This window comes from Spea bombifrons, chromosome 13 (genome assembly GCF_027358695.1).
Source record: "Spea bombifrons isolate aSpeBom1 chromosome 13, aSpeBom1.2.pri, whole genome shotgun sequence".
Lineage (NCBI taxonomy): Eukaryota > Metazoa > Chordata > Amphibia > Anura > Pelobatidae > Spea > Spea bombifrons.
The window spans coordinates 8,284,666-8,296,779 of record NC_071099.1 but is presented as its reverse complement, the minus strand read 5'-3'; the positions used below and the strand labels follow the sequence as shown (position 1 = coordinate 8,296,779).

Sequence of the window (12,114 nt, the reverse complement as noted above, 5' to 3'; positions counted from 1 at the left end):
GAGACTCTAAAGACTATGGAGCTCGGAAACAGATTTGGGGTTCCTGCATTTTGGGACTGTGATGCTGCCTAGAATCACCCTACCCCTCAGTTAATGTTATCCAGTGACATGAAGCCCTTTTGTGTGTTATTAATAAAAATGTATTTTATTATTTCCTAACTGTTTACCCACAGCACACTAAGGGCTGGGAGATGATCTAATCAAGACAATGTGTATTCCTTATTTTAGTCGCGTCTGTATCCTTTTGTATTGTTAATCCCGTTACTGCCCCTGTTGTCTCTGGGAGGCAGATTAAGGGGGCGGTTTGTATCCTAGTATCTTGTTTTATGTTAATGTGTGTTTTGCTGGATTTATCCAGCCATCTGTGTCTAAAATAAATCAGTTCTCCTCTTGTTGTATCTAAAGACTAGTCTTGCCTGGTTATTTGGGTACTAGATAGCGATATCCCTTTACTTTGCTTGGGGATATTGCCTACGGATTGCATGGAGAAGTCGCGCTTGGCGGAGAGGGACAACCTGAGGTCCCTGGTCGGTCCGTCACAGATAACTTCAGTAAAAACTTTTCATATATTTTCCACTCTGAATCCTCACAAAATGAGTTAAATTGACAGAAAACACAAAGGAAATGTTTCAATTCTGGTGTCATGATAAATAAAACTACTCTGTCAATGATTTTTATTATAGTTTTATTAGTTGAATCGATTTTATTTAATAAAAGATTAAATAAGCAAATGCTCTGAAACATACCCCTCGTCTTATAATTAGACCTCAAATAGAGGTCGGACTATAACACCAAAATCCAGATCCCCCTGCAGCGCTGCAGGGGACCTGGATCCTCCTCTCCGGCAGCCGGTAGGCATCTGTGCGATGCGAGCATACAACCTCCGATACTGCCGGCACTTCCGCTGGGGCTTCTACGATGGATCGCCTTCGTGACATGACCTTCCGGTGCTCCGTCATAGAAGCCCGATGGAAGTACCGGCCAGCAGCAGCGGAGGTTGTCTGCACGCATTGAGCGTACATTCACCAAGTGCCGGAGAAGAGCATTCTCCACAACGCTGCAGGGGATCTGGATCCTCCTCTCTGGCAGAAAGTCTGTGCGTTGTGCGCAGATATCTCCCGCTACTGCCCTCCTCTTCCGCTGGGGCTTCTATGATGGCGCACCGGCGTTACGTGACCTTCTGGGGCTCAGTCATAGAAGCTCCAGCAAAAGCGAATGTTTACCGGCTAGACACCGACCAGACTCCAGGGAGTCTGGAGCACAAGGAACAAGTCGGGGGGGGATGTGGCATATCAGGGGGTATAAGGCATATTTGGTTGCATAGTGGCAAGCCTGGGGTCAGATTTGAAAATAAAAGGAAATAAAAACAAGAACCTGGTTTGAGAAATATTACGTTTGGGTTTTTCTATCTTTAAAATCTAACTTTTATTAGGTCATAGTAAAATAGGAAGGTGATTAGAGAAATGCAATTGTGATAATGATAAAATCGAAAAAATTAATCAGCCAACTAATCGATTATTATAATAATCGTTAGTTGCAGCCCTAATGTATTTAGACCCCAGACCCGATATTTTTAAATAGATTAATTTTACTTTTTCTTTTTGTTACCTTTTACCATTTTACCACCCCTCTAGTTAATTATGATCATGAATCATGAATACATAAACACTTTTAAATTAAAGGAGCAATTGTTACAACAAATAGGGAAACTGTATTCATTATAATTTAAAATTATTCTAAAACTGTTCTGTGTTCTTGTGGTCCTACCAACATAGCCACACTGGAGAAGGTAAACCACATACATAGAACAATGCATTTATTTGTCTTTATTATAAAATGTATTAGTTTTAGTACAATCAAATAGTAAAATCGTATCTGTAAAGTTTCCTAGTGCATCCTTAGGCAGCACTCTCTGGAGAGAGAGAGACTCCACCCATCAAAGGTAGGGTAAGAACAAATTTTAAAAAGAAATCTCTCACTTATCACCTAGTGTAATGAACCCTTATTTACAGAGAGTACTTTGTAGGTTTTTTTTTTTTTTGGGGGGGGTGGGTTTGTTGTCACAGTGTTCTACCACCACTACCCAGTTTTCAGTTTTAGTGTACCAACTTAAATATTTATTGATGTATAAAGCATCAGCATATTGTGCAGTGCTCTACAATAGGTAAACAGGACATAAAAAATAGCGCATAACAATTTTCACCTACACTAGCAAAAGGTAAGGAAGGTCCTGCTTAAATGAGCATACAATATAAGAGGTAAGTGCCACTGTTTGTGATGGACCAGCCACATACAATACCCTCCACTAATATTGGTAAATATGAGCAAAGAATTGCAAACACAACATAGGTTTATCCAAAAAAAGAAATAAATCTTGAAACAGAAAATTCAAAATAATGCAGCGCGGACATTCTTCTACATAACGGCTAGCAAATGTACTTTCTGTAGAGGCTTAAACAGTGAAAACGTTGCTCAGAGCCTCACTTTTACAACATATGACAACGTTGTGTTCCTGCCTCCTCAAGTTGATTCAAACATTTTTTATAAAAAGCCAGCACTTTGGACCAGCCTTCCCCCTATGCCCGCACGTGTTTTTTTTTTTTTATCTTATAGTGCAGGGGCGTCCAACCAGCTGCTGCAGGACTACATCTACCATCCTCCTCAGCCAGCCCCTTAGCTGAAAGAGCCATTATGGGAGATGTAGTACTGCAGCAGCTGGAGGGCCGCAGGTTGGACGCCCCTGTTATAGCGTATGGTCATTTAACCCATTTTATTTTGTGCGCCTACCCTGCCATATACTGTGTGCTATGAGCATGTAATGTAGAGCGCTCTGTAGATTTAAATAATTCTACAATAAACAATACATGTGTAGGAGTACCATTGCAATCTGAAGGAGGCAGCTGAATACGTTTTGAAATAACCTGTGCAAAAAGTGCTAACCAATCCAAAAGAAATGGCTTTGGTCAGGGTTTTCAGAAATATATATTATATGTGTTACTACTGTTACAAACCTATACTCTAACTGAAAATAATGGAAAAATGTACTTTAAAATAGCAAATAAGGTCAGCAATGATCACCTTTTACCTCTATATCAAATTTACACTTGGACTCCTTGGAGCAAATGTATGCTGTACTAGAAAGCCTTTAAACAAAGCTAGGGAGAGAGGTGCAGAAGCCAGACCTCCCTTCACGGACAGCTGTTTCATCCTTAATGGGACTCATCAGCATGAGGTTATATACTGGCACCTTTGCAGTGGTGACACTACTAGATTTGCGTGGGAAAAGCAGTTCTCTTGGCTTGCCTGGTGGATGTGGATGTGTGCTTAATTATGCCTCTGCTACCCTCTTAATTTTAAGTGGAGGCGTCTTCTTGTGTTGTGTGCTTTAGAGCCAATTATACTAAAACCATGCAAAAGTGGCTTTTTCTATTTTTTTTATATATTAGTCATATGATGTTGCACTATACATCTAAAAGTGGTAAAAAAATGCCCTATACGTCCTTAAAAAAAAAATGTATAATTTTATGGGTACAGAAACAACATTAAAAACACGAAAAAAGCTCTAGGGTTTGGAGTACAAAGATTTGATGATGTGTCGTGTAAGATACCGTATATTCCGGCGTATAAGACGACTGGGCGTATAAGACGACCCCCAACTTTTCCAGTTAAAATATAGAGTTTGGGCTATACTTGCCGTATAAGACCACCCAGTATACAACAACCAGCCAATCACGGCAAGCGATGTACCTTACCGGTGATTGGCTGTCCATACATACACATTTATACACTGCCCTCACCACACACCCCTGCCTTTACACACATATATATATACCGTATTGGCTCGGATATAGGCCGCCCCGGTATATAGGCCGCACCCCAAAAGTTTGGTGTTTTTTAAAGAAAAAGTTTTTTTTTCTTAAAAAAAGCACCAAAAAAACATGCTGCCACCAAGATATGCTGCCACCGCCCCCCCCCCAGAGATATGCTGCCACTCTGGCCCCCCGACTTACCAGAGCAGACTCCCGGGTGTCCTGCGGGGCCGGCAGGGGACATCTACGCAATACACGTATACAACTTCCGGTGCTGGCACTCAGTGGATGTGCCGGCACCTGAAGTTGTATACGTGTATTGCGTAGATGTCCCCTAAAGGCCCCACAAGACACCCGGGAGTCTGCTCTGGTAAGTCTTCGGGGCAGAGGTAAAACGCATCGTGCGGACGGTCACCGGCTGCAGCGATGCGGGTAAACAACCTCCGCTGCCAGGACATCTGCACGATGGGCGTATAAGACGACCCCCAACTTGCCCCCGTGGGAATTCCCGGCAAGGGAGATTGTTAAAGCACATCGTGCAGACGTGCCGGCAGCGGAGGCTGTTTACCCGCATCACCGCAGCCGGTGACTGTCCGCACGATGCGCTTAGACAACCTCCCGTGCCAGCACCCCCCTGTGGAAAGTGCTGGCAGGGGAGGCTGTCTGAGCGTATCGGAGAGTAGGATAGGATAGGATCTGTATCCTAACCCCGCTGCCTGCCCGGCGCCCGGGACCATATGTCCCAGGAGTCGGGCGCTAGACCCCGAATATAGGCCGCACCCCCACTTTAAAGACTTAAAGTGGGGGAAAAAAGTGCGGCCTATATTCGAGCCAATACGGTATATACCGTATTTGCTTGATTATAAGACGACCCTGATTATAAGACGACCCCCCAAAATCTGAATATTAATTTAGGAAAAAAAGAAAAATCCTGAACATAATACGACCCTATAGGAAAAAAGTTTTACCAGTAAATGTTAATTCATGTAAACTATTACATTTTTTAATAAAAGCTATGATTGAGAAAAATTTTTGTTTTTATTTCCTTGTATTTTCCAACCTGCCCCCCAGTTACGCACATCTGCCCCCCAGTTACGCACATCTGCCCCCAAGCTTGCCACACCAATATGGCACTGTGGCCCATGATATGCCTTTTAACCCTCTATATGCCACTGTGCCCCATGATATGCCTTTTAACCCCCTATGTGCCACTCTGGCATTTAGGGGGTTAAAAGGCATATTATGGGGCAGAGTGGCATATAGGGAGGTATAAGGCATTTCAGGAGGCAGAGTGGCGTTCAGGGGGTTAAAAGGCATTTCATAGAGCACTCTGCCTCCAGAAATGGCCTATGCCCCCATTTAACACTCCCCCCTCCACACACACACTTACCGGGGCTTCCAATTTCCTGCTGTATACCGGGGCAGCAGTCTTCCTTCTGTCTCCCGCTGCAGCCCGAAGGAGGTGTGGCTAGCAGCGGGGGTTGTCTGCGTCCATCGCGCAGACCTTCCCCGGCTGTCAGAGATCAGAGTTCCCTGCACCGGTGCAGCACCGGCACTCTGATCTCTGACAGTCGTGGGAGGTCTGCGCGATGGACGCAGACAACCCCCGCTGCTAGCCACACCTCCTTCCGGCTGCAGCGTAAGTTGTCTATGCGGATCGCATGGACGTCCAGCCGCTGCCCCGGTATACAGCAGGAAATTGGAAGCACCGGTAAGTGTGTGAGGGGTGGGGTGTGAGTTAGACAGAAGGATCCAGGTCCCCTGCAACGGTGCGGGGGATCTGGATCTTAGTCTCATAGTCAGACCTCTATTTGAGGTCTGATTATAAGACGACCCCCCGACTAGAAGACGAGGGGTATTTTTCAGAGCATTTGCTCTGAAAAAAACCTCGTCTTATAATCAAGCAAATACGGTATATATATATATTAGGGCTGCAACTAACGATTACTTTAATAATCGATTAGTTGGCCGATTATTTTGTCGATTAATCGGATAAAAAAATACATTTTAAATTGAAGAAAAATTGCAATAAAAAACGTACAATTTACACTTTCATCTCTTTATTGCAATGGCCTCTCTCTATTCACCTTCTTATTTTATTGACATAATAATAAAAGCTACAAGAACCCAAACACAGTGCTTCTCAAACTAGGTTTTAATAAAGTTATTAGTAAATATTAATTCATATGTTAACTATTTTTCATATTTAATAAACACAGAAAAAAGCCTTGTTTAAATTTTTTTATTTACCAAACTGCCCCCAGTTATGCACATCTGACCCTCAGCTTGCCACTCTCCCCCCATATATGCCTTATACCTCTTATATGCCAGATTCCACTGTGCCCCCTGATATGCCACTGTGCCCCCTGATATGCCTTATACTCCTTACATGCAAGTGATATGCAACTGAGCCCCCTGATATACCTTTTACCCCCAGATTTGTTTTATGCCCTCCTGATATGCCTAATATCGATATGTCTTATACCCCCTATATGCCACTGAGCCCCCTGATATACCTTTTACCCCCAGATATGTTTATGCCCCCTGATATGCCTAATATCCATATGCCTTATACCCCCTATATGCCCTAAAAATTCATAATACCCCCCATACACCACTATAACTCACCCATACACCACTCTGGCTCCTCCCCCTCCCATACACCACTCTGGCCCCTCCCCCTTCATACACCACTCTGGCTCCTCCCCCTCCCATACACCACTCTGGCTCCTCCCCCTCCCATACACCACCCTTGCTCCTCCCCCCTCTCATACTCCACTCTGCCTACTCCCCCGCCCATACATCACTTTGGGTCCTCCCCTCCCATACATCACTTTGCCTCCTCCCCTCCCATACATCACTTTGGCTCCTCCCCCTCCCATACTCCACTCTGCCTCCTCCCATACACCACTCTGGCTCCTCCCCCTCCCATACATCACTTTGCCTCCTCCCCCCTCCCATACTCCACTCTGCCTCCTCCCCCCCTCCCATACGCCACTCTGCCTCCTGTGAACCTCCGTTTCTGACAAGACACCAGGGAGCCGGGTAGAGAGGCAGAGTGGCGTATGAGAGGGGGAGGAGCCAGAGTGGTGTATTGGAGGGTGGCTCCCATACACCCCTCTGACTCCTCCCCTCTCCCATACACCGCTCTGCCTCTCTACCCGGCTCCGTTACTGAAGGCACTTTCACTGCAGCTTCATAGAAGCCACAGTGTAAGTGAAGGGCAGTAACGGAGGCTGTCTGTGCGATGCAGACCCTCACCGGCTGTCAGAGAGGATGATTCTCTGTCAGCCGGTGGGGGTCTGTATCGCACAGACAGACTCCGTTACTCACCTTCACTTACTCTGAGGCTTCTATGAAGCTGCAAGGAAAGTGCCTGTCAGTAACGGTGCCGGGTAGAGAGGCAGAGTGATGTATGGGAGGGGGGAGGAGGCAGATGGGAGGGGGGGAGGAGGCAGATGGGAGGGGGAGAGAGACGGAAGTGAGAGACCGGCTGACAGTGAGGGGAATCCAGGTCCCCTGCAGCGTAGCGGGGGATCTGGATTCCGGTGTTATAATCCGATCTCTGTTTGAGGTCGGATTATATAAGGAGAGGAGTTATTCAGAGCATTTGCTCTGAAAAAAACCTCTTTTTATAATTGATAAAAATAGATCCGATTAATCGATAATGAAAATCGTTGACAACGATTTTCATTATCGATTATTATCGATTTTATCGATTAGTTGTTTCAACCCTAATATATATTTTATATATCAGGGCTAGTTGGGGAGATCACGATCTTGCACCTACCTCGGCGCGGCCCTGAAGACCGTCCCAGGGGAGGCGGCTTCTCCACTCGCCCCTCCTCTAGAGATTCGTGGCTTCGTGGGGAATCTCCGGCTCGGTAAGTAAGTATATGCGGCGTATAAGACGACCCCTGACTTTTGAGAAGATTTTCTCAGGTTAAAAAGTCGTCTTATACGCCGGAACATACGGTACTTTTTTTTTTTTGTTACAGTAACTCATTCATTACACAAGTATTTGCTCAATTATAACACAAGGTTTTTTTTTTGCTCTGAAAAATACCCCTTGTCTTTTATTCAAGGCCGTCTTATAATCAGACCTCAATAGGGCTGCAACGACTAATTGATAAAAATCGATAATGAAAATCGTTGCCAACGAATTTCATTATCGATTAGTTGATTCGATTTTTGTTGATTATAACGTGGGTTTTTTCAGAGCAAATGCTCTGAGAAACACCCCTCGTTTTATAATCCGTTACTACTTACAGTCCCTCCGTGCAGTCACTCTGACGATTGGCCCACCCATTTCCTATAGCATTCACATGGCTCTGACACTCATCGGAGTATAATATTTGGGCTGCTGAAAGTTAGGGGAGGTGGGGGTTAATTTAGGGACAGTTATGGTTGATGGGGTCTTCAGGGTTAATTTAGGGGCAGTTATGGTTGATGGGGTCTTCAGGGTTATCTTAGGGGCAGTTACGGTTGATGGGTTCTTTAGGATTAATTTAATGCTGAGGACTGAGGGTTAATTTAATAAGGTTAACTTAATTTGCAGTCAGAGGTAAAGGGGGGCAAACTAAGGGGAATCTAAATCCTGGGGGCAGTGAAGATTAACTCAGTACTTATTTTTAAAAGTATCAGTGTGAACGAGTCTGAATCTATGAGGTCATTATGGCATATCTGGGGGGTATAAGGCATATATGCGGAGGGCAGAGTGGCATTTCTGGGGGTATGTGACATCTGGGAGGTAGTGTATTATGAAAATAATCGTTAGTTGCAGCCCTTGACCTCAAATAGAAGTCTGACTACAAGACTCTCTGGCAGCTGGTGAACATCTGTGCAATGCGTGCATACAACCTCAGCTGCTACCCGACACTTCCGCCAGGGCACCTCTGCAGGGACTTTCATGACCTTCCGGTGCCCCAGCAGAAGTACCACCTAACAGCAGAGGAGGTTGTCTACACACAGCGTGCATACAACCTCCGCTGCTACCCGACACTTCCTCCAGGGCTTTTTTGATGGAGCACCGGTGTGACGTGACCTTCAGGCGCTCAGTCATAGAAGCCCTGGCGGAAGTCCCGGGTAGCAGTGGAGGTTGTCTGCGCACATTGCGTAGAAGTCCACGGACTGCCCCCACTTGACGCTAGGGAGTCTGGAGCATGAGGGACAAGTCTAGGGATGCATCTGTAAGTCAAGGGGGGGCAAATAGGGGGGCACAAGGCATATCGGGGCAGATTGGCATATCTGCAGGGTATAAGGCATTTCTGGGGGGCAGAGTAGCAAGCCTTTGGGCAGATTGGCAAATAAAGAAACCAAAACAAAAAATGTTTTTTTTTCTCAATCATAGTTTTTATTAAATACAAAAAATAGTTTACATTAATATTTACTAATAAAACTTTTTTCCTATAGGATAGTCTTAGATTCAGGCTTTTTTTTCTAAATTAATATTCACATTTTGGGGGATCGTCTTATAATCAAGCAAATATGGTATATTTGTAACTGGGTAGAAGACTTGGAAATTGTGTCATGTGAAAAAGCAGAGTATTTTAATGTTGCCATATCTGAGCACAGGAACCAAGGTGACTGTATTATCCCTGGTCATCTTCCTCATATCAAAAACCAGCTACAAGATAGGTAGCCACTACAGTTCTCAGAGTAAAACTGCCAACAAATTCCCCAAAGAACCATACCACAAGTTAGGATATAGCAGTCAGGATACAAGGGAACACACTTTATTCAGAGTGGGGACTGTTTATATAGCAACTTAACCAGGGGAACGGGAGAGACATACAACAGTAAAACATTATGTGAATACATAAACAAAACGGCAAGGTATCACACAGACACAGAGAGTCATTCTTCATACACTTAAAAATGCAAACGAGATGGTGAAAACACAAAATTTTAAGTGAATGTAAAACTGAAGTCCAGAATCTGTTACAGCTTTATAGGGCAGAAGCTGGGTCAGCAGGTCTTGAGGATGGTGGTCTATGTTGATAGAATGCACCAAGCAGAGTACTTTTGTATTTACTGGGACATTTTTCTTAAAAGTGCTCATCTGGATTCAGGTGCAGCACTAAGACATTTTAATGTTGTTATGGGTATAATGCATTTCTATTTTTAGCACCGAAATGAAAATTCTGGACCAAAAATGAAAATTCAGCATTCACTTGGCCGAAACCGAAAATGACCCCCCCACACACACAAAAAAAAAAACTTATTAAAAATAAGTAACACCAAAATTGGAAGCAAAAAAAAAAAAAAAAAAAAAACCAACAATATTTATATATATAATTAACAGCAATCACACTCCTATCATGCCCAGGTTCCAGCATGTACTGGTTGCCTGGGCATGATAGGAGTGCGATTGTTGCTAGCAATCATATACATATATTAATATTGTTATTGGATTAGAATTTTTCTGTGCAATTTTGGTCTGCAGCAGCCGCAATTTCTAGCTCGGACAAGTGTGGTATTTTTGTTTCATTTTGGAAGAATGCATATTAAAGCACTCAAAGAATACTTTAAAATGCGATGGACGCAGACAACCCCGCTGCTAACCGCACCTCCTCCCGGCTGCAGCAGAAGTTGTGATCGCGTAGAGCACACAACAGTGATGTAATTCCTTCACCAAAACACAATCAACGGCTTATTACTTCCACATGCTTTACTAGCTGTAGTAGTTTCAAAAGATACATTGGTCAACTTATAGCATTGGGTTTTCATTGGTTGTTAATGGAGCCAGGGAAATGGAGACGAGAAGAGGGAAACCACTTGACAGATGCACACGGTCATGCAATGATGCTTGCAAACATACATAAAAGGAAACATGAGCTCTTTTCCGGGTACATTCAGGTTGCTTCCTTTATGGTTAATGTACCGTATATTCCGGCGTATAAGACGACTGGGCTATATAAGACGACCCCCAACTTTTCCAGTTCAAATATAGAGTTTGGACTATACTCGCCGTATAAGACTACCCCTCTACCCAGCGTACAACAACCAGCCAATCACAGCAAGCGATGTACCTTACCGGTGATTGGCTGGTTGTTATACAGACATATACATACACTGCCCTTACACACACACACATACATACATATATCTACACATACTAACATACGCCTGTCAATACATACACATTTATACACTGCCCTCACCACACACCCCTGCCTTTACACACACACACACGTGTATATATATATATATATATATATATATATACATACATACACAGACACACACACACATATATATATACACACACACACACACGTATATATACACACACACGTATATGTCACACACATGTATATATACATACATACATACACACACACACACACCAGCTTACACACTGACCATCTCACACCAACATTCATACACTGCACTCACACCCCTTTCTCCCCATCTCTTACCTTTCTCATCTTCTATCTTCTTTCTTCCACCCAGTTGTGGGAGCGTGAGGTCTGTCATGTCAGACCTCTGTTTACTGCTCCCTCATCACCACACGCCGGCAATTGATGCCGAGCACCGGGACATGACGTCATCACCGTGCTCGGCACCAATAGCCGGCGCGTAGTGATTAGGGAGCAGGGAAGCCGAGGTCTGAAGTGCCAGACCTCGAGCTCCCTAATGTCGGGCTAGTTAGAGGCAGGTCGTGATCTCCCCCAACCAGCCCTGCTGGTGTCCCAGCAGGAGGAAGCAACATTTGGTGGGAGTACCTAATCGTGGTAGAGAGCGTCCCGTCACATCTGCAAATATGCCGGTGAAGACCGAAGATGCAGAAGCAGAGGATAAAAGATAGAACATAAATGCGGAATCAGACGGCGCTTTATAAATAGCTATAATGTAATGTAATGAGAGAAGATGAAGAACAGGATGATGCGAAGACAGAAGTGTTTGGTGCAGAAGATAGGGAAACATTTAAAGGGTGTGAACGAGAAAGAGTGTAAGTGTAAGGGCCCACAAATTTCGGACAAAAATTCTGAGCTTTTTGCTTTGTCCACTTCATGGCGGGTCTGGCCTCGATTTCCTGGCTTTGTAATTTGGTCACTTCGCAATACGTACAAATCCAAATCCACAAGTCTAGTTTTAACTTTCTTACAACGTAACCATTAAGGCGAACATCATAAGTTTGGGGTAAAACCACCCCTAATCATCAAGACAATGCCCACTATGTATTCTCTGTATTCTATTCACATAGTGAGAGGACCTCAGACACCCCACTAACCATTCTAGGTGGACCACCACAACTTTGAATGTAACAGGAGCACAGGAATTTCATTTTTTCTTCTGCATT

The 12,114-nt window shown here is 44.2% G+C and overlaps 1 protein-coding gene across 3 annotated transcripts in view; it reads right to left on the bottom strand.

Annotated features, from left to right (window-relative positions):
• EZH1 (enhancer of zeste 1 polycomb repressive complex 2 subunit) overlaps window positions 1-12,114 on the bottom strand; it is a 114,805-nt gene that overhangs the window by 97,592 nt on the left and 5,099 nt on the right. The gene's annotated exons all lie outside the window — the stretch shown is intronic.